This window comes from Homalodisca vitripennis, chromosome 3 (genome assembly GCF_021130785.1).
Source record: "Homalodisca vitripennis isolate AUS2020 chromosome 3, UT_GWSS_2.1, whole genome shotgun sequence".
Taxonomy (NCBI): domain Eukaryota; kingdom Metazoa; phylum Arthropoda; class Insecta; order Hemiptera; family Cicadellidae; genus Homalodisca; species Homalodisca vitripennis.
The window spans coordinates 156,526,733-156,550,447 of record NC_060209.1 but is presented as its reverse complement, the minus strand read 5'-3'; the positions used below and the strand labels follow the sequence as shown (position 1 = coordinate 156,550,447).

The following is a 23,715-nucleotide window of genomic DNA, read 5'->3' as shown; positions in this document are numbered from 1 at the left end:
AAATAATCAAAATATGGATAATTCACAGTATTTCTAATCAACAGATTCATCTTAAACGTATTATTTGTCCTTAAACTAAAAGAATCAACTAAATAAATAGGTTTTCCTGCGTTATATGCAAATTCTACGTTTCAACATGATAGTATGTCCAACTGGAATGACGACCGATTTTGGTGTCCTCGCAAGAATGCCAGATGGTATGTTTTATTAACACAATTTTTAAACATAATTCTTCAGAGCAGGTTTCAACTTTATGGTCTGAAGAACTGAAGTTCTCACCTCCTATCACTAAGTTAGTTATCAGTAGCTGAAACTTGAGGCACCAGTAAGTGGTATGTTGTGTAAGTCAAGAGTTGTCTGCTACCACACAAAACGTGTAATATCAACCTAAATAATCCTATGTTCATAAGCACCTTTCAACCAATTTGTCTTGACCCCTTTACATTGCATGTGGCTAGTCTCGGTAACGGCACACCTTCACTGTATACTGCTTAGGAGTTAAATTTGTTTGGTTTTAATTCTTTCAATGGTCTTTGATGACAATGTCCCAAGTTGATATAGAAGAATTTTACCAAATCGTTAAAAAAACTGCTTCAGCTACATTTTTAAATACACTTGTTAATCATAAATGATTTGCTTATTTTAACTGTTCTAAAGAAGAACATTAATAATTAAATGTAATCGTGGTCTTTTCATTTTTGTTCTATGTTTGAGGTAACACATTTTGCTAAACATTTTCTATAATAGAAACGCTACTTCAAAATAGAAACAAAAAGTTAAACTATTGCGTTAACAATTGTGTATACAAAACTCTCAGATATCTAATTTTATCAATCTGCATTAGAAAGGAAGGTTTGATGTGAGAAGTCTATATAAATCAATTTTGAAGTTGGTCGATGAGTTGCCAACAGTGGAAGTCTCTTCACGAGTTATGAAGCTGTTTTGAGAACTTCGTGAGACTGGGGACCTTACGATGGATTGGATGTCACATTCTACTTATTGGTATAGTGCCACAGTTCTTGCTTTCCACATAATATGCTTCAGTGCAAGATCTCAGCCAAAGGCATTTGCCAACTTCAGATTCTGGTAATGTGGACTGAAGTTGTGCATTTAATAATGTACGAAGGCAACTATTTTCATGAAACATTAAAAAATTTGATAGGGCGCTTTGGTAGCATCAGAAAGTAATTAAGATTTGTGAAAATCTACATACATGATATATGTATGTGATCTATCACCAGTAATTAAACAAATTAACATATTTGGGCAAAATATAGTTTTACGATCCAAGCAGAATACTCAGATGTGAGTCTCATTACCTTCTATTTCTCACTGATACCCTCTCCTCTGTTTTACTGGGTTTCATATCCATATACTTTGGTTCCTTATTGTTAGATACTCATTATAGTTTAAAAGCTTGTGTTTTTAGTTGCTGACTTTGATAATTCACTTCATCCTTAATTACAGCAACATAAGTGGTTGCATTTGAAAACCTCTTCCTTCTTAAAAATATCATAATGTAGCGATAGGGTATGTGAGGGTGTTCATACAACAATTTATAATTTAACATTAACATATAGTTCTAGAACACCTTAAATTAAGTGAAAAGAAGGACCTTCTCTCTGACATCCATACTTCAGCTTGGTTTATGATTGATGATCACCCCGAACAAGTCTGATGAAAGTCAATAAAAAGTGACATAAGTTGGTTTTTGCGTAGTGTGGCCATAGTGGTCGCTTAAAATTTCCACATATATTTCGGGAATCGGCTTGTTTGCAGATCGTTATACCATTGGATGTCTGATCTAGATGTTTAAATACATATGATCGTTGTAAAAGGTTACTACGGGACTCCTGCCGACTGGCATAAAGTGCATGTATACATTGCTTTATGTTAATTCATGCAGTAGTGGTAAAATCGCACATATTCGCCAGAGGTCTTTAACTTCCCAGTAGGTCACCATCACCAAACGAGTTTTCTAAAGTAGTAAACCTGTTTGTCAGCCTTGAAGTCCAACATGGTTGCAAGTGTACACGCTGACTCAAGAAAAATCGTTTACGTAAATCGAACAAAACTGTTTTATTGATTTCTTAGCCTGACAATTCAAGACCACTAAACAATTAAGTCATATTGAAGAATAAAATGTTAATGACATCCGGTTTACCTTGACAGAAGTTTACACGACGTTGGCACTCAGTCAAAATTTTGATCAGTATGCTAAAAAAGAACCAAGTTCGCGTCTGTCTTCAAACACCTCCTGAAATAGGATTGTACACAACTTAGTCACCTAGTGGCCGTTTTTGCACACATCTCACTGATGTTTCGACGGCGAGGTAAACGGGAACAGTAGGGTGTGATAAATTGTTTGGGAATGTTCAGCTGACGAATGCCCGCAGAATGGCCACGGAAGCAGCTGCGGCCACGCCACGTCAGAGCTACGTCGTTGCTAGGAATAGCGCGAGGTCCCGGGATCTATTCCCGCCTAGCCATTGACCCGGCCTGGCAGTCACAACTAGTTCAATGCCATTACGAAACAGACCGGTCCATGGCCGCCTGCACGTCCAAAACAACAAAGGCATTTCATTTCCCAAATTGGAAAAGGAAACTTGACGATCGAGGTACAATAAGATTTGGCTGCAGGATGTGATGTCAGCTCAGCCGACAACCACGATGCTGCCAACAGTCCACGTTCCAAGTATCTCAAAGCGAGAGTTTTGTTTGTATCTGATGAAACTTGATGACCAAGGTGTTTCCAAATTTGGCAGCGCGAAGTTGTGATGTCAGTCGACAACAGCAATTCTGTTAGCAGTTCACGTTCGTAGTCTCTCAATAGTCAATTGTCTTCAAAGGGCAATATTGTTTGTATCTCAAACTTGATTATCGCAGGGGGATGTTATGATGTCAGTCAACAATCGCAGTTCTGCCAAGAGGCCACATTCCAAGTCTAAACAGTCAGCTCCAAGCAGGAGTTATTTGTATCTGGATCGTAATATTATTGTAGGGGTATGTTGTAATATCAGTCGAGAATCGCAGTTCTACCAAGATGCTACATTCCAAGTCTCAATAGTCAGCTCCAAGCAGGAGTTGTTTGTATTTGAAACTTGATTATCGCAGTGGGAAGTTGTGATGTCAGTCGAGAATCGCAGTTATATCAAGAGGCCACGTTCCAAGTCTCAATAGTCAGCTCCAAGCAGGAGTTGTTTGTATCTTAAACTTGATTATCGCAAGGGGAAGTTGTGATGTCAGTCGAGAATCGCAGTTCTGCCAAGAGGCCACGTTCCAAGTCTCAATAGTCAGCTCCAAGCAGGAGTTGTTTGCATCTTAAACTTGATTGACGCAGGAGGAAGTTGTGATGTCAGTCGAGAATCGCAGCCAGCTCCAAGCGAGATTTTTGTTCATATCTGCAAGTCGACGACCGAAATGTTTTCAAATTTGTCAGTGGAATTTTGTGATCAGCCAACTACCACAATGCAGCCAACAGTCCAGGTTATAAATCTCTCAGTGGTCAGCTCCTCGCGAGAGTATTGTCTGTATCTGAAAGTCGACGACTGGGATGTTTTCAAATTTAGCAAGGGGGATTTTTTTTATTTCAGTCGACTATTATAATGCTAATGACAGACCCACGTTCCAAGTCTCTCAATTGCCAACTCCACGCGAGAGTATTGTTTATATCTGGAAGTCGTCGACCGAGATGTTTTCAAATTCGTCAGAGGAATTGTGTGATATCAGTCAATTATTACAATTGTTCTACCAAAGGGCCACGTTTCAAGAGCTACAATTGATATTGTTTTGAGGGTATATTATGTGTACAGTACGAATGGTCTCTCAGCCTTTAGACTAATAAATACTATGCCAAAATTTAAATTCTTATCTAGAAGGAAGAACATTTCATCCTTACATTGCAGTAGGAAAAGTCTGTAGTCTAGGTATTTTACATCGTAATAAATGGTACAGTAATGGAATCAATACAAATCGTGCCAACGTTTGGTATAGGAGTACGAGGATTGTTAACATGTCAATACAATGCCAATAATGAGTTGAAACTGATTTATGTAGTACTGTATTAGTTAACAACCCGCTAAGATTGAATATCTCGTTATAACATACTCGGTACTATATCATCTTGAGTAATAGTCTCTGTATCATTTAAATGCGCCAAGAGGCAATGAAATATTTGTACTTTTAATATAAAAACACTATATCTAAACATACAAAAACGTACTATATACGAAACGCAGCATTAAATAACCCTATTTTTATTGTTTTTCGCATGATCATATCTTATGTCGTTCCGTATTTTTTATTTCAATAAACATCAACACACAATTCACAGTTTTAGTACTGATAGAAAAGATAATTTTCTACGCTTTCGAAAGCTAGTCCTCGGTTTGAAGTATGGAATAATTTGCTTTGTAGAATAGGGTCGTTTTAAATATTGATACTGAATTCAGTAATTTTTTTACAAACTCACCAAGAATAAATAGTAATCATTATAGTGTGGATGTTAAACGCTTTGAACAGGTCAAACATGCTCGTACTTTTGGACTACTTAAGTACGACCTATCATAGTCGTCGAACCGGAAACATACCGTTAGCTTTAGTACCGTGTTTAATCAACTACGGAACTGAAGTTTACTTCTGAGTTTGCCACGGTAAATTTAGAGTTCCGAGTACAGTACTCTGAGGTATGCGGGTCACCACGTCATCCGGACACTCAGTCTCCTTGTAGGTTTGGTGGGCAGTGCCAAGACGTAGAACCTGCAGTGTAGGTGGTGTGATGCTTGGCCTCGATTGTGGTTACTTTAAACCTCAGGTTGAGTTTACACCGGGCACATTCGGTATATTACTTAGGACATTATCAACTCATGAAACCGACCGTACTTTGTCTTTTGTTTCCAAAGAGTAAGCCTGAGAATGTTTTAGTGTAGTAAATACGACACTTGCTACTGCTTCCGACAATCTCTTTACATCAAGGACGTAGCCAGCGAGAGGGTGCAAGGGGTCAGAATTCCCCCCAAATGTTCAATGATTTTTTAGTAAACAATTATTATTATTTAAATAATTCAGTATTACTGACATGTACTGGTGAAAGATCGTTCTCAACAAAGAAACGAACCAAGAACTTTTTAAGAAACAAAATGGGGCCGTACTCTTTGTCCACTACGTGAAAATATCAGTTGTCTGGACCCCTCCCCCCCCCATATTTTTCCTTGGCTACATTCTTGCATGCATGGATGAGCACATTTACGCAGGGCGGATGCGGAAAGCGGTGCGATGCATTGAGCGAAAGAGGTAAAATTGGATTTGCATACTAGCTGAATTGAAAAAATGACCCAAATTGTTTTCGTTGAAATCTAATGTTAATCGGTGTATTATTTTAAGAAGTATTGATTTCAATTTTAGTTTATATTGTGAGGGAAAAACCTAAACCAAAATCTCAACTCATTTGAAACTTTTATTCTAGTGATTTGGTACGCGTTGGAAAAATGTCTCACGAATCGTGCACCAGTATCTCGCTCCAGAATTAACCGGTGATCTTCTACGACTGTTGTCGAGTATTGTGAGGGCGATGGGGAGTTTATGCGAACTGATCTACATGAGGGTCGGCCAAGTTGTGAACTTTGCAGGTGTTTGAGGTTATCAGCTAACACAACACCGCCCCCTCACAAGGACGGCAGAACTGCCACACATGCGGGCTGCACTATCTACTTTCACTGGGCGGACTGCAGCTGTGAAGTTCACTCGTCATGGACCATACACCTGCACCATATACATGTATATAAGTGTATGGTCTGTGAACTATCAAGTTCGAATCCATATTAATCTGTTTTTAAACAAAACAATCAGTAAGAACAGACCCAAATCTGCAAAATCGGCTCGGAATATGGCTCGAAATCCATTTAGAGGTACCCGTGGACTTCTGCGTTAACTATGGAATTCCCCAATACCATTACATTTGGCCACCTTTAATCCAATATCTAATTTACGTGTTTTAAGTGCATTTACTAATCATATACATAAATAGTTTAAAGTGTGTTCAAGAGGTAATGGATTAAATAATATAAAAAATATATAATACTATCTAATTTCGTTTTAACAACACGTGTCATATAATGTGTGGCACTTACATATAGACATTACCAGTGGCGTCACTAGGACTGTGTGGGGGGATGGGTGAATCTAAAGAGCACACACACTGGGTGGAATGTAAACCTTGAATAAATCTAAATTTGTATTAATAACTTAAACATATTTCAAAGTAAAATATGTAACTGCTACATTTCAAACCAGTAGGATTGATGTCATACGAATATTTTATTTATGTTTAGGACTCTTGGTGGGGGGGGGGGTTCTAATCCCCTTATTCTTCCTTCCCCCCTTCCTAAGTAGTTACGCCCCTGACTAAAATGTCAAGTTACAATATTGTACGAGCAGTTCCCGTCCCATGGTTTTTTTGGAAGGCCTTGGAGAGATCCAGCATCTACTGGAGTTCTTCGGATAAGGATGCTTTTTCTAAGATTTTATGAATCGTCAGTCACTAAAACGAAAAAACTCTCGCTATAAAACAAGAGAAAAACATAAAATTAGATTGAACTATCGATTATAAACTATTCTGTGTCTGTAGGACCAGAGGGATCAGATGCTTGCTACAATTTCAATGTTATACTTGGCTGACCTACGCAGAGGTAACTTAGCCAAGTCAGTGATCTCGGATAAACCTCTAGTTACGCGACGTTTAAACACTCGTTATTCGTACTTAACGACTGTAAAATGGTAAATTGCACCATAACACTTCCAGTTAAATTGCGTTAGTTATCTAAGAATCAATAAATAAATAATTTATTGCATTTCCTAATTGTAAAATTTCTTTATTTGTGCTTGCTAAAAGCATGATTGTAGAGCGGTTGCGCGCCAGACTGTTGGGGGGGGGGGTGCGGTTACGGTGGGGGTCGTGTTTGATGACGTCATCAACCGATCCATAATAATAATAACTTACATGTATTCCGAACCACATATTGACGGTCAGTAATGAAAAAGGTTTTCATAATGGTAAAATTTATTTTTAGCTTACTCTTTTATCTGTGTGTAATAATTATACTGATTAGGCATTGTATTTGTATTATCATTTAATTGGAAATATAATTGAATTTAAACAATTAGCTGTCTGATATCTGTGCTCTACGTTCAGATCATGTGGATATTCCTGAATCTTACAGACATGCAATATTGAACCAACAAATAACAGGATAGATCCAGATAATGTTACAGACAGGTTTACGCATGAACGACGAGTGGGGAGTGGAAGGAGAGTCAGACAAATATGGATTCCAAATCCTTTAAAACATGATTATGTATTTATAACTCTATTTAGACCTCACGACACTATGCAAAATATAAAAAAATCTAAACGGAGAGTACGGGTTGAAAATTGGAATTCAAATTACATAAAAGTTAATTAACGTTAACGATACGCATTATATAAAAGTTCCCTATATGGGGCGTAACTGGTTCGAATTTTCATTCATAACGACATGAAAATCAACAAAATGGGTGAGTTGGAAAGGTAGATCGAAACAAGTTTGACGTATCAAGTCAGCTTGGATCCTACCACGATTGATTGTGCGTCTTCTTCACCGAGCTACATTTTGGGGAGATGCGGTTGTCTTCTAGAGTTTGTAGGTCGCTAGTGAATGAAACAAAGTATCAATACATAATTAATTAATTTATTATTATTTATTAAGCAAAACATGGTTTTATATAGTGCTGTAAAATTAACTGATACGACAGAATATCAAAGGAGAACGTAACGAAACTTCACAATAAAAATTGAAGCGCCTATTGCGTTTACTTTGTTGTCAGGACTTCATTTCAGGGTGAGTTAAAACGGTTTTAGTGCTTTTAGTGAAACCTTTGCTGCCTTCTGATCTTTTGAATCCGAACTGAGTAGAGTTCTACCTTGAACAATGAGGACCTTTGAACATTTAGAAATTATCTGGGACCTTTCAATCAAGAGTTATCGCAGAGACAGGCGGACAACGATATGATTTTAAGAAGGACCTATCGGCCCTTAATAAAGATTCTATGTTTCTTGAAACCAGCTTACTGAATGCAGTGCCATATAACAATACTAAGGACATGCCCAGGCATTAAATTAGATGTTGAGGAATGTAATTCGTTATATAAAACACTTTTCCAAAATAGAAAAGCTTCTAATCGATCCCTTATAAGTTGAGACATTACAGTAATTGCTGCATGAGCGACCTGCCAGAGATCGGGATAATGACGACACGATTTTCGTGCGACCTTCATCCAGATAATAGTAGCAGTCCGTCCATTTAACACGGCGGCACGGCGTGTAAACCTTATATATCGTACCGCACGGCACGACAACTCTCAGGGGTGGTCTTTATCTCTGGCAAAAGGGCAGAGGTTTATCACAGGTCACCCCCGCCGCGTGACTGTCCTAGCACACCATCTAGCGTGTCGGGGCGGAGTTGTGCTGCAGTAAACTTCTTGTATACAACCCTTTAAATGCTGAAACCTTTATAAGCCCACGCGCTGTGCACGGCAACTTGAGCTGGGTCTGTCCTGGCAAATCTGATCAGAAACGGAGTGTGTGCACATGCGTACTTAGTTTGGTGGATGAAATATCATTCAAAAAGCTCAACCTCGGTTCCGTTTCGGAACTCTTGGATAATTGGAAGTAAATTATCCAAGAATTTACTTCAAAAGGCTTGGGTAATTATTTCTTGTGAAAACGCTATGTCTGTACCGTTATTCGAATCTTGGTCTGCGGAGTGATACGCTGAGACCTGGAATGCTAACCAAGTAACTACCAGGACCATTATAAATTTAATCAGTATAGAAATGGCATCCGGTATGTTATATCCAGAAGACTGATTCAAAGTTGGTATCCAAAGAATTATCTTGATATCGGATGGATACAATCCACAATATTGTATGAATATTCTTCAATGAGAGCGTCAACTCCAAATCTCTGAATAATCGAATTATCAAATAGGATTTAATACTAGCAGGGTATAATGAATTAGTCCTGATTTTTACTCTTAGTGCTAACTATTCATATGATGTCCACCTTAGTAGTAATGCTATTGCGGTTTAACCATCGTGTCAATGGGATGCGTTTATATTAAATGCGGAGGAATGCACAGGAACTTTAAAAGGATTGCTTCGAAATTACATGTTTTTATGCCTGTTGAGCGTGCATCTTCACTATCTAAAACTTACAGAAAAGTTTTTTGTGCATTTGAATTTTAGAAAGAAATACATTGATTATCGAAGCTTCCACGATTTGGCACCGGAAACTCTTTCTTATGATGATTATTACCACTATATCCGTAGTTGTTAGGCTTCAAGAGATCTTGGCTTAGTCAGCTGATCGCTGAGACGCTAATCGGTTTCAGTCAGTTTTACTTTGACTTTACCTGTGCTGTGAAATGTCAACCTTAGATGCTATCTTGTCAGCTTCTCATCCGCATATGTAAAATATCCCGAAGGCGTTTGAGACCAGAACCTACATTACCATTGCAGAGTTTCAACTGAATTATAAGCACCAAACAGGTCCCGAAACTGCGTATCAAGTATGTACAAGATGGGTTAGAAGGTGTTCGAATTCGCAAACAAGAAATGACTAGTTTGTAGTGTAGCCCGTGGCGTAGTCAAGGTCATCTATTGCGTCGATTTTGTTTTGTTTTGTAAATTATCGTTTGGAAGGCCGAGATGTGAGGTTTGAGATTAAGGGTCCGTGGGTCAAGCCTTTGGGGTTTCCTGCGATCTTGTCTTGTTTCGGGTATTAGATACATATCCTGTGCTTGGATGAGGAAATTCATCAGTGGTATTACGACAGATGCTGGCTTAACGCAGTGTTGCCTTTTGTACAGACTGGCAAAGTAAGATAAACAAAAACCCAACATGTACGTTTCCAGTTCACACTGCGTCAAAACATCGGTTACACAATTAAATTCTTGACATATTTTGGCATCGCTTTGGGGAGCCACCTTGTTTGAGCGAAACTGCCAGTAATACGCATCCGTTTGGTAGACGGCGATCGTACAGGTGGGTTGCAAGGAGCGCAGCTTTTATTGTGATTGGCTGAAGATTAAGCGACCAACGACCAAAATTACCAACAGTGTTAATATGGATTTTTTATCACAGACTGCCAGATTTTCAACATTTTGGCGTTATCTTCTATCTTGTATTTATTTCCTGTTTTGGTCATGTATACAGTTTCTCTTATTATCCTTGGATAATTTGTAAGGCATTTTGTAGTACTTTTGTTTAGTCGAATTTAATAGATGTTTGATTTGAAAGTATTTTCCGTTATAGACGTGTTTTCGTATCTTCAAGTTTCGTGACCTTAATCTGTTCGTACACTCGAGCAGATATTGCTTTGTTTCCCCAATATAGACTGAACCACAACCACAAGGAATTTCGTAGACTCCAGATGGAATTTCGTAGACTACACAGTGGAGTCACGTTCTTCACTGATCTCAAATAGTTGTTCAGCTTTTGAGCCCGTTTAAATACAATTTTGATATTGTGTCTTACGATCCTCTCTATTTAATCAGTCCTTCCTTGGGTGTTGGGAAGATAGGTCAGTTTGACTTTGACCTAATATAGCACATTCTGACAAAAAACTTCCGTAATTTGCTTTTAAAGTTTGATTAATGTCTCTTGTGTTGTATACATTATTCTGCGATACTTTTCGCAATGTCCTCTTCATTCTGCCCGCATTTCAGCTATTTTAATCTGATACGTAGACCACCCAAATATTCATGTATTCAGTACTCCGCACGTCTGCCCTGGATGATGATGAGATTGGACGTTCAGTATTGGTGTGTGCTGGACGTCCTAGTTGTCAATTACGTCCAAAATGGTAAACACGTGACGTTTACAACTTCTTTGGTAAATTTGATATTAGGATTTAGCATTTATATGTAGTAAGAATTCAACTAAGGTATTTTTACCGTGAGGCCAAACTGTCCATAACTTCGCTTCTGCGCCCATTCCGAAATATCGACCGATATCGTTGTATAAACTATTACTACTATAACAACGATATTATACTAAAAAATAAGTAGATTTGGAACAGATCCTTCTAAGCAGCTATGGTACAAGCTCACTGTGTAAGGCAAGCTCTGAAATGACCATATTCCGTGCCAAAAGATCGTGCACCAGCCTTATTATGCTTTTCAGACAACGTCAGCCTAAGAAACAACTGTTATCTATACTTGGTCAACTCCGCAGCATGCGTAACACTTTACTCATACATAGACTTCATTTACTAATTAATTTTGTTAACAATTTTGTACATCTCTTAAAATATGAGTGGTTGGTCATAAATGAAAATCAATTTGGACGGTCATGTTGTTTAAGCCTGAATAAGCCATAGGTTTAATTTATTGCAAAGATTTTATAGATTTTTGGGAATTTATACTCAGGATTGAAAGCCTAGAGAAAAGATGGAGTTAAGGATGATTACAAATTGATGAGGTCTGTTGCGAATATGAATTGTCTATTTATTTTTTATATTATAACTATAGTATAACTGTCCGTTCGAACTTGCACCATTTTTTTAACACGCTTTTATTTTTAATCATTAAATTAAAATAAAGGTTAAACCTCTATGTGTTGATGAATACCAAAGGATCAGATAAGAGTCCTTGGATCCAAAGGACATCGCTGTGTGTGGTGTTGTAACGCGAAGGCATGATTTAGCGTTTTGTGGAATTTAACCGCTTGCGAGCCATGACCATGGCCATCGCCTTGTGATTTGTTCCCGTATTGCGGTGAAATTATGTCCCATTGTAAACTCCTGTCCTTCTTTTCATTCTTCTTCATTGCTTTTGTGGCTGTACTCTGCAAAAGGTATATTTTTATAAAAGTCAGCTAACCATGCCCTATTAGAATAATTTAAGTGCGAGCATCATGGCGTCGTCGTCGTTTCCAGATCTTGGCGAGACATTTAAAAAAATATGAGTTCAGTTGGAATCGATTTGTCTTTGATGTTAGTTTGTTCTTGGTAAAAAAAAATCCGTCTTGTTTCTGAATTGTTGTTTCTCTGCTGTGTTTCAGGTTCTCAGTTAATGAAAATGGGCTCGACGCAAAGCAAATTGATTTAGAAGGCTTTGTCACTCTAAAAAGGGTGTTATGACTAGCAACCTACAGAGTTATTCCCAAGCAATGCATATACAGGGTGTCCCGTAACTCTCTGAACCGGTTCTCAGAGAATAGCCAACAATACAAAACTGAATAAACAGTATCTAGCAATGTGGGCCACGTCTTGTCACAGTAAATCTTCTCTAAATCGGTTATTTATTATTTATTTGATTTTAATAATTTTGGTGTCATTAAATTTGTGATTTAATCCTCTAAAAACTGTTATCCCTGTAACTTTATAGACAAATGGCTGGTTTTTAAGATATTCAAAGTTTAAAAGTTTTAGTGGCCGCTATTTTGAAAATACTAAAGATAATTTTATTACATTTTTTCAATAATTGATCATCTTATCGTAAACATTTGAGCCAAATTTAGTTTATTATTTTTGAAGATATTATTTTTTTAATAAAAACACACAGGCAGACAGATGGGGAAGTAAGCATCGGAGACTCATGGTGAAATATGTTTTGTCTTGACCTGAGCAATAGCGTGATATAGGCTACCTTTGTCCAGAGAGTTACAGGACACCCTGTATAAATACTTTAATTATTATTGTTGGAGGGATCTAGATGGATCGTGTCATTTACCCGTTTTACAAATTTGTCCTTTATACTCGTAGTTCTACTAGAGAAAATTTACAAAATGCTATATTTTTCATATAGTGATTCAAAAAAATGTTTCCGTAGCTGCATCCAAGCCAGGTGTGTTGTTTACCGCTATCAGCCAATAAAGTCGGCCCAGCCTGTCCGTTATCAGTCGAAGGTCGAGTTGCCCCGCCAGCTAGCCGCGTGCCTCGCAGCTCACGCCACATAGCGTGACTAGCCGCCAATGCTGTGCTCCAGGAAATGGCTGTAAACTGGGCAAACCGACTTTAGTGCCGGCACTCCAATGAAATGTGTCTAGACACGGCCGACCTCGGCTCTGCATTTTAACGTTTGTTTTCTTCAGACCGACCAAACTTACTGATGTTCGCGTGCCATGTAACCTGTTTGAAAATTATACGCTTCAAAAATAAAATTTACATTACCTAACCTGCGTTGACTACAACCTGTATCCGTTCTAATAAGTTAGTTCAAAGGAAATTACATTAAATTCACCTCACTTCAGAGAGAAAATTTATACAACTTGTAGATCTTTTTTTGACTATACAAATAACGCCAAATATTTATGTACGTTCAACACTGAGCGTTTTATGATACGACTGCGGTCAAGCCAGGAAGGGCATCGGCAGCATCGGCCCCCTGCTCAACTCCACGAAGCTACCGACCAGGACGAAGGTCCTGCTCTACACGGCTCTGATACGACCAGTGCTCACTTATGCGGCCCCAGCATGGTACAACCACACCTGCAAGACCGGACGGAGACAGCTGCTCGCTGTCCAGAGCGTTTGTCTCCGGCGGGCCACTGGGTCGCCCTGGTTTGTGAGGAACACTGTGGTCAGGGCTTCGTCCAATGTCCCCACCATCAGGAGTTTCGTGGAAGGCCTGACATCGAGCCTCGAAGAAGCTGCAGAGTCCTCTCCGTGGGATCACATCCGTGAGCTTCGAGCCCAGGAGGTCCCCCAACTGCGTCTTCCAATGGATGACTGATGACATCGAACGACTACGACTGCACCACGACATTCACCCCACTGACAGGTAGCGAAAGCTACTAGGGCTTTGACCCTTGAGACACAAGGCAAAAGCCTAACCGGCAGAGGCCTTGAAAGATGTGGGGGATCCACCCCCCCCCCACAGTCACAGCGACTTGGACTTGGATGGTACGTAACGTGGCATCCTTTGTTGGCATCCCAGCAGCCCACTCCGACATCTACATGGTCAATTTTATTTGGCCGTGTCTAAACCTAATTTGGCAACGAACTTAGTGAGTCTTCGTTATACGGGTTGGAAAAATAAATTTTCCTCGGTTCCTTGAATATTTTATATATGCACAAGTCAATATTGCACTGATGGAGTGACTTTAAATTTTACATACTTGCGGATGAGGTATTTTGCATCGTTAGGCATGAAATTCAAACAGTTATATTAACCTTTTACTGTTCATTTTATTTTTGTTTAGTTAGTCGCTATCACTTTCTGAAATAAGATATATTTCGCACGAAGTGCAGTTTCACATAAATTACCATAAGGCAAGTGATGTTCTATAAAGAAATCTTTATAAAAATGTTCGATACGGCAGTACTAAACGAACATAAACGTACACTACAGTATTTTACATTTACACTAACTTCACTTTAACAACCATTAGCCTACGATGCACGACGATGAATTTATTTTTCAAATCTAGTTAACCTATATTTTATTGCATCTTGAAATAAACGCCTAATTGTTTGTATAATGTATATTACTGTTAACAAGTCCAGTAACTAAAACCAATACAAAATATTTCCACTATTAGGGATTATATAATACCCAATCTCTTCACTAAGTTTTAACTATAATGTTATGTAACATTCTTATAGTTTATAGTATATATACTAAAGTAGACATATATATATATATATATATATATATACATATATATATATATATACACATATATATATATACACACATATATATATATATATACATATATATATATATATATATATATATATATATATATATACATATATATATCTTCTGCAATGCCAATCGGCTTCAATACTCTTCGAAGTACTTTAAAGTGTACACAAAAACAGAAACAAAAATTCAGTGCTCATGTTTAATTTTCGAGTTGACACAACCCTTCATCAGAACACACTGAATTAAAACATATAAACAGAACTCAAACCAAAAACCCAAAATAAAATTTTAACATATAAATACCATAAACAACAAGATCCCAATCAGCTGTGTGTAGAATATTTGTAAATGTTTACATAGAACTAAAAGTTTTTTTGTTATAAAAAGGAAAAGAGAATCATCTTAGGTTCAACCCATCTGGTTGCCTTGATTTTAAAATTAATTGATGTGCGATTTCAACATTTCTTAAATTTATCAGATTGGTATTTTGATTGGGGTTTGGCTCTAAATGGTAAATTCCTTTTAGGCTGAAGCAATTTTCTAATTTATTTTGATTGTGTTGAATCGCATGAGCAGATAATGGTCTCTCATAATTTTGATGAACAACATCAAGTCGATGATTGGTCATTCTCACTCTTAATGGAGTGATGGTTTTTCCAATATAGTCTTTGGGACAGAATTTACAGGTTAGTTGATAAATTATGTTTTTTTGTAGTGCAATCAATGTTACCTTTAATAGGATATTCTTTTTCAGTTGTGCTACTTTTAAATGATTTAGAATTTATTAACATCTTACAAATGCCACATCTTGGCTTGCTACAAGGATTGCACACGTTACATTTGATGTTATTACTTTTTGTATTGCCTTCATACTTTAATTTCGGTCTAGAGAGAATGTTTTGTAAATTTGGAGGTTTTTTAAAAATTACTTTGGGGGGCTTAGAAAATAAATTTCTAGTTTCAGGGGAAGATTCCAAAATAGGAAAAGAAACCTTTAGAATTTTTATAATATGGCAGCATGGTATCAAAGAACTTAACGACTTTCTTTTTAACCTCAACAAATTTAGCATTTTAACATTTACATGGTCTATCTCACCAGATTCAGTAACATTCTTGGATACTGATGTATTTATTGAAAATCACAATTTGAAAACAGAAATTCATGTCAAAGACAGTAACAAAATACAATATTTGCATTTCACCAGCTGCCATCCAGTTCACATTAAAAAATCTATACCCAAGAGTTTATCAATAAGAGCAAAAAATCTTTGTAGCAATCAATCTGACTTCCATAACTACATAAACAGACTGTCCCATGTACTTTTTGAAAGGGGGTATCCAAAAAATCTTGTTGATAGACAAATCAGAGCACCTAAAAATATTTTCCAATGCTATTAATCCTAATGATCCTAAATTTATCACCCAATATTTTCCTGGCCTTCATAAAATCAACACAATTCTAAAGGTTTCTTTTCCTATTTTGGAATCTTCCCCTGAAACTAGAAACTAGGAAACCAGATGGGTTGAACCTAAGATGATTATCTTTTCCTTTTTATAACAAAAAAATTTTTAGTTCTATGTAAACATTTACAAATATTCTACACACAGCTGATTGGGATCTTGTTGTTTATGGTATTTATTTTGTTAAAATTTTATTTTGGTTATGTCTTTTGTTTTTGGTTTGAGTTCTGTTTATATGTTATAATTCAGTGTGTTCTGATGAAGGGTTGTGTCAACTCGAAAATTAAACATGAGCACTGAATTTTTGTTTCTGTTTTTGTGTACACTTTAAAGTACTTCGAAGAGTATATATACATCATTTTTTAAATTGGGTTCAAATCAGTTATGATTTTTAAAGATAATAATATATATATTCGAGTCAATCATCCAATATATTACGGGTCTAAAATGTGAAACAAGTATCCAAGTTTCAAACGGATTAATATACCCAAAACGAAATTGATTAATGGCATTATAACTATGAAAATCAAATGTTTAAATGGCTATTCCGTAATGCCCCTCCAAAAAGCTTTATATAACGAAAATACTTTTGCACAATATGGTACAGAGTTTTGCTTATTTCCAGTGAACGTACATGTCAAAAGAATAACTCAAGGATTTCTCCCTTTTAGGGGATTATTTGAATATGATTGGTAATTCATTGATACATATTCATTAAAAGCTTTTTAGAAGTGATTCGAAATCGGTGAAGTGGTTTAATTTTTAAAATCTATACATTTTCGAAAATTTACAATAGATGTCTACGTTCAAGCTTGGGTGTTAGCAGAACCTTGTGTATTTATTCATTTGGATTTGAGCTAAAAATAAAAGCTACTTTGGGCAGAGCTTGTTATTATTTACATCTGCCATTACAACAACTGGTAACTGAGTCTGGGGTGACCTTGCACTTGCTCCGCGGAGCGGCTGTGCGCGCACGTGCCGGCAGACTCGCGCGCTGGAAATAGCGCCGCCCTCTGCACTCTGCGCTGGACAAGAATGGCCTCGGCTTCGCTCCAAACCAAGCGCTCGTGGAGTTGTCCTTATTTGAGCTCGACCAGTCTTGTAGCCGCTGGTCCTGCCAGGTCCAAGCAGGGTGGCCAGACGCAAATTCCTAAAAAGAAGACTTTTGGGGTTGAAAAAGGAGGACATTAAAGCAAAAAGAGGACAGTATTAAATATTGGGATGAAATGTGTATGATGAAAAGTACTACAGTGAAGGATGAAAGGTGCATAATTGTAAAATTGTATGTGTGAATGAGGATTTTGTGGTATGAATGTAAAAAATTTTAGATTAAAATCTGTGACGTTTGCTATACAATGTACTATTGTCGCTGCAATAAAGCTGATTTGATTTGATTTGATTCTTATAAAATTCTTCGAAAAAAAATTTATATATTATTAAAAAAACACGTTATCAATTAGTACTGTATTTTGATTGTAATGCAATAAAAACATATTAAATTGGATTTGTTTGACACATAAATCGAAAAATAAAAGGAATTCATATTATGAAAGTGTATATTGATGGAGACTAGTGTTATTTTAGGTTATTATTTTGAATGTGGCATAACATTATTTTAATTATTATTATCTTTAAAAATCATAACTGATTTGAACCCAATTTAAAAAATGATATTAAAATAATTGTTGTGAAATAATTGGTATTAATTCATTACCTACATTAAACATTAAATTAGAAAAAATATAATATGTAATAAAAAAAAGAAAGAAAGAAAGTAAGAAACACTTCTTTATTGAGGCGAAATTAGGACCATATGGTCCTTTCTTACATTTAACCTCTTAAAAATATGTCTTAATATGCAAATTAAGGCTAATTAACTATAACTTACACTTACAGTATTCCATTCACTCTTCCATTCACACAGTCACGATTCAAAGAGTAGCCCCGCCGCCCGCCCCAATCATCCGGTCCAGGTATTTTCGTCTCAGCTCCGCCACAAACCGTTTTCGGCTCTCAATTTGTTTGACAGGATTTGGTAAGGAGTTCCATAATCTACTATGTAATGTATTATAACAACTATTTTAAACAATTCTTACCAGTACATAAATATGAAATCAAGGGGTACAAGCGCCAGTGCAGCTGAGCGGATAGTAACAACAGTGGTAGTCAGTGACACTATAGATAACACTCAACACATAACTGAATCTATCTAATAGCACATCTAATGCCATTCTTAATTTTCAAAAACTGGAAGGACAGGAGGACAACATTAAAAAGGAGGACATCTCCTACTAAAGCCGGACGTCTGGTCACCCTGGGTCCAAGTCGCAAAAAATCCACGAAATATATGAAAAACGGTTGTTTAATTATTACTCTAGAATTCTCACTGTTATGCATCGAAGAGCATTTGACAATATCCTTCACAGACGATTACCACAACACAATTAAAAGAACAACGTTACATTAAAGTAGCGCCTCAATTGTAATAGTGAGTCATGACACCCTTTCAACTTAATAAAGGGTGTCATGACTCCATGTTTATAGGTACCGTAGGGTCTACTCAAGACCCTGGTAAAAGTTGACCGTGGGTAAGTATGTTAATACTACACCTTGGACTCTTACAAACCATTAGGAATAAATCTTTTATATGTAATAATGTACCCATCTGAAAAACTCATCATGTCGAATTGTCCTTATATTTTAGCCCACACAAAACATTGCATCATGTACAAATTAATTATTAAGTCGTGTTAACTTAGCAAATTAGGAATCGAGTTCATTATTCAAATATATGAATTTGTATAATTTATGGTCCTTGTTCTAATACGATACGTGTGAAAGAAATGTCCACTCAAGATTCCACTATTCTTCCCCTTATTGCTTCCAACCCCTGACAACAAATTCTCCTGTAATGACAAATGAAGTAAGTAAAGTCAAGGCACAGTAAAACGTGCAGCTGGGAGCGAGGTAACGACGGGGTAACCCCAACAGAGCGGCGCTTATTTATAGAAATTACATTCACTCACGGTACCTTACGGTTGCAGTTGGACTCTACAGTATCCAATCGTATTGGATGAAGAAATAAAATTTTCCTCGAGCGTGTGGATTTATATTTTAGCTATGATAATCCTTTGAGAATTCTCAGGGCGTTTTGACTTACAGTCTCGAACTTGAAATCCTCTTTGGCAATTTTAACTTAGGAAAATAAGACTCACATGAGATATGTGATTTACAGGGTGTCTTGAGCCTGGGGCATTTTAAATCCCTAGTTTTCGGGGGCTACTGCTTGTTTACAAGATCGCGGAGTTAAAGGCCAATTAGGTCTTTTTTAGGCAGAAAGATAACAAAATTGTCTAAAAGTTTTAGAAATCATCTCATACATTTTAATTCTTGTCTTCTAGATTAGTATTAGAGCCCTCGTCTTTATGCTAACTGGTCTTTAGGGTTGAAAGATATCAATTAAGTTTTTATGATTATGTAGGTTCCTTGTTCCTTTCTGCATACAACGGTCCATAAGCACTACTTCCGCTATGAGTTTCCCATACTGTCCTCCTACTGTAAGGTTTTGTTTGGTAGGCATCTCATCACTCAAGAACCACTAATCGTTGATATTCTGACCTTAGTATCTTAAAATCGTGAATCTTGTTACTCTCCGTGCTCTCTTTGGACTCTAACTATCTATCCTCGACCTTTATTTATTCCACGATTCTTAACAAAATAACCATATAAATAAAAAAGACTCGGTAAATGTGTTCCTAAGCGCTCGAGAACGGCTGGGCCAATTTGACTAATTATTTTTAAAACATTCGTTGAAGTCCAAGGAAGCTTTTGATAACGAGAAACGTAGGAAAGGTTTCCCAAAATATTTTATAATTTGGGAAATAATGGCAATGTTTACGTAACGTAATCCAAATTTAACTGACTCTAAACAGCTGTTTACACTTTCAGCTGAAGTTCGCAGAGGCTAAAACATTTGTTTGGATTTAAGGTTTAGAAAATAATAGGTTTACAGTGCTTGATCAGTAGTGTCATGCTTATTAGAAAACGAAATTATTATTTACATTTTAGCACAAATTGCACCAGTAATGAAATTTAATGTAAACGCTGTTATGAAATCCACCTTAAAGAACAACGCTGTGAATGTTTGCACCTACGGTACTCGAAACCGGTTGGCTACGTTCATATTTTGATAAGGCAGTTTTGCTGTGCTTTAGAAAAAGGGGGGATGGACTCTAACATGCCTCAACGAGCCATTCTTTCCCAAACAATAGTCCGAAAAACAATAAACGTCTATCAAGTAAAGCTTATTTATTATAAACTGTTATTTCGAAGTGCTGTACTTAGTTTCTAGGATTTTCCCTTATACTGAAAACACAAGTGCCGGAAGTAGATATTTTTTCATCGGAGTAGTCTTTTATAGATTACGTATGTATATATATCTGTTCCTGATCGGGGTAAAAAACAAAATCAATATATTGTAGACAAAATGCCTTTTAATCTAAATTAGTTTCCAAAACCCTACATGGTGTAACAACGTAAACGCAAACGTGAAACCGTAAATAAATTAGACAGGAAATGAATTTAAATGGCCGGAACTGAAACTCTTGGCAAAACCCTAACTATGGCACTTGAAACGTGATAGACCGAAACTAAATTCAATGAGTCGAAAGTAGACGCTTTTTGATCAAAGTTGATTTTCGTTCGTATATTTTCTTGGCATCAAAACAAATTCAACTATGGCAATATCTTAAACCTCAAGTGAATTTATACTGACGTAAGAATTTGGCAGGCAAACTTTCGCTGTTGGAATTTGATTAATTCGAATAAAAATGCATACTCCTACACACGTAAAACCAAACATAGAACCGGACAAAATTTTGTTTCACTTTTCAATATCTTAATAATTGATAGTAAAATAATATGTACTTGATATAATACATGTATGTCTACTTCTTTTTGAAAAAAATAAAAACATCATAAATGCTCCGTCATATTACAATTATAATTGCTTTCACTACAAAAGCTACTCCCTTCGATTTTGAAAATCGTGTGCAAAGCAGCGGGTAACTGCAAGACATATATACTGTATATCAGCCCCATTCAAGGAAAATTTTATGATTCTTATTAATTTTTCCAAAATAAATTAATTGTTATAGAGATTTTTGACAAATACATTTTTATTCAAGTTGTCTAATTTTAATCATACCGATTGACATTCTTCTAATTCTACTATCCCCTAGTAGTTCACATATTATTCATCAGAGGTCGTGCTATTCATATGAACTGATTGTGATACCGTTGAGGTGATTCGATCCAGAGATATGGGTTTATTATGTGGTATCGCCAGAGCTGTGGTGCAGGGTAGTTCGTTTACTCAACTGCAGAAGATGGATACATAAAAAACGTTGGTTAAATCGGGCACACTTTACCAGCACCCTTTCTTTTCTATTTTCACCTCTGCCTCACCCGTTTCCGCTGATGTTGCTGAAAATATAATAAGGCTTATAAAAACAATAATACTTTGTCCGATTGGTTTTAACTTGATCCATATTTGAGTTTTTAAACTAGGTTTCCGTAACAGTTTCGTCCACATTAGGTATGTTTCTTTTTAAATAACTAGGCTAATTAGTTCTATTCTATAACTAAACCTATCATTCATAATTAAGTTCAAGAAGTTGTGTTATATTCTATAATATTACAATACGTCCTCTGATCTAGTCAAGTTGCACGTAGACTATGATTTATGTTTTATACACAGGCTGACGAATCACATCATATTTTCAAATTATTACCTGACACGTGCATAGTAACTCATTAGAGTGCGTAGCTATTGATTGGTTAAATAAAATAATAACAGGAAATAACAAAACTGACTTCAAAATGCTCTTTAATAGTGCTTAGAAGTCAATTCACACTGAATGTTAGAAGTAGAAACTATTTTAGAGTTATTATAATGAATGTTGTTGTTAAAATGTGCTTGATGTTGAGCAAATTAGCGGTATATTTGTAAAAATAATGATACTATAATTTATAAAAATGTAAACTATGGTCAGTACTGAAAAAGATTAAGTAGCCTATTGCTGCTAATTGGCCCCATTAGAGCTATACAACTACAGAAATTCGGACATGGATATATAAGGACTAAAGCATTAGACGAATTCTTCTATTAGAATTAGAATAGTTTTAAAACAGATTTTCAGTACCTCTTGATATTTCTAGTTGAACCTATTATCAGAAAACCTATAATTCAGAGAGCTACTACATTGCCAGCTATGATATTGGACACGTTTTCATGAACTACATTGTCATTGTTTTACCAAGTAGATCGTAAACTTGCTAAATCGCGCTATCCAGCTGTACTGATATGTTTAGTTCAGTTTAGTTTCTTAAACATACAAACAGTTATGATACAAACTACGCCTGGAAATTCTATCAAATCAATTTAGTTCATTTTCTAATGAAAGATATTCATGGACAGATATCTCGTCAGTCAAGCATAGGAAGTCACTTAACTTTTGCCTTGCTCAAGCTATACATAGACATGCTTCCTGTATTCGTCTTATGGGAATGTATTACTCTGAATTCGGGGATGTCTGATACCTGCAGTTCTAATTTATCCATGTTTAGATTTAAGAACCCTCCATGAATCAAGAGCTTTCAAAGAAAGTCACTGATAACTTAAATTAGAGAGAGTCCTGTAAGATTTATGAGAGTACATTAAACTTGAATTCCAAATTGTTACAAGATTCTTCTCCGATAAAGAATTCGTCTCTTGTACAGTATACGATAATTTTGCTCTTTTATTCCAGATGGAAAATTTGATAAACATCAACATTTATGGATTTTCCACAGCTTTTATGATTTGTTTTATGTAATTGATAATCAGCTAGCTTTAATTCAAAATTTTTCCTCCAATTGGAAGTTGTACATAATTTGTTGTGGAGAAACCAGAAAGAGCAGATTGCAGAGATGCAGTTTTCTTTACTTGACCAAGCTCTTGGCAAAATCTTCATAACCATAAGACAAGTTAAGGAGACATAAGAGAAGTTTTCCTCTTTATGTCAGGGTTCCAGATAGCAGTCCACTGAAAACATTTTGGGATATTACGTGGAGCTACAAAATTGTAAAGGTTACAGAATTAAAGTTTTTCACATGATTAAAATTACAATGGCAGATTTGACGACCGTTGGAGACATTCAATTCTTTATGTCACAGTTCCAAATGACGCTCCCTTTTGGATGTCTAAAATGTTGGTAATCCTGATCGAGTTTTAAGCAGAGATTTAAAAAGCAAGGATGTCCTATAAATCTTTTATTTTTAATACATCTTAACGTGGAGGGCTTATATGAAATCTACAATTAACTATTTAAATCTACGAGATTTCGCAATAAAGGAAAAGAATAGTGTAATACAATCAATGCTAACAATTGTTTTTTTTTATTGTTTCTTGCAGTCACAGGCTGAGTCCTCTCTAAGAAATTCCAGATATGGATAAGTAAGTAATTTGAATCCGTTTAAAATTTGTGCAATTACGTTGAAACACAAAAATATACATGATAATAAAATA

The 23,715-nt window shown here is 36.2% G+C and overlaps 1 protein-coding gene across 2 annotated transcripts in view; it reads left to right on the top strand.

Annotated features, from left to right (window-relative positions):
* Positions 1-23,715, top strand: part of LOC124357695 — a 354,027-nt gene that overhangs the window by 269,646 nt on the left and 60,666 nt on the right. The window lies entirely within an intron of this gene.